Here is a 960-nt window from a genome sequence, read left to right on the forward strand (position 1 = left end):
ACAAAGGGGGTCGGCTCTCCCTGGTCCATCAGGAAAGCGGGCCCGCTGTGTTTGCAGCGCCCCTCACCAACTCTGCTCTTTTTTTTTTTTTTTTTTTCAACTCTGCTCTTTGTTCGCAATAAACTCACTCTTTTCCAAGATACTTCGTGTCTGGAAATTCTTCTGCCAACCCACGTGCGGACCACGACATTGTGGTGGCCTGTACGGGGATATCTCTTGGGGGGATCTCCTCCCCCACTTCCTCTCCTCATTCCTTGGGACCCTCTGTGAACAGGCAAGCTGCCGTGGAAGCAACGGAGGACTCTGGCCAGGGCCACACCCCGGTGTGTTGCGAAGGCTCCACAGCTCACTTCGCCCCAGTAACTGCCGCCCAGACTGGTGAGGATCCCTCTGTCTTCCTTCCGGCTGAGGAATAGGCCGATTGGTATCGTGCGGGCACGGGTCAGGCATTTAAAAGCCATTAGGGCACCTGCCGCTTGAAGACGCCCGTGAAAGGATAAGGGGGTCACGGAACGGACCAGGCTGTTAGAGCGTCTGCGCCCAGCGAGACAACTTCCCTGCACCGTGAGGCACACACTGGTTCAAGCAGAACACCGAGCCCCGTCCCCTGGGCCGCCGCCTTCCCGGCAGGACTACGAGGCCTATTCCTCGGCCTGTCTTCTCTGTTACTTTCACCTTCTTCTCCATCCGGATTGACTTACAGGAGCCTAGGCGTTGCCTCTGAGCCATCCCAGGAGTGCCTTTTCATGTTTCAGGGCATCGCCAAACGGTGAGTCACCCGGTGGGTCCCGGGAATCTCTCTCTCTTTTCTTTCTTTCCCTGCCCGAGTCGCATGGTGCCTCAGTCGCACGGTTGGGGCTTCAGTCGCACGCTCGGGGGTCACCTCTCACGGTCGGACGCGATTGTTGGGACGGTCGGCCCATTTTGTGCCTTAGTCGCACGGAGAGATCACTGGGGCAA

The sequence above is a fragment of the Balaenoptera musculus genome, chromosome 10, assembly GCF_009873245.2.
Source record: "Balaenoptera musculus isolate JJ_BM4_2016_0621 chromosome 10, mBalMus1.pri.v3, whole genome shotgun sequence".
Taxonomy (NCBI): Eukaryota; Metazoa; Chordata; class Mammalia; order Artiodactyla; family Balaenopteridae; genus Balaenoptera; species Balaenoptera musculus.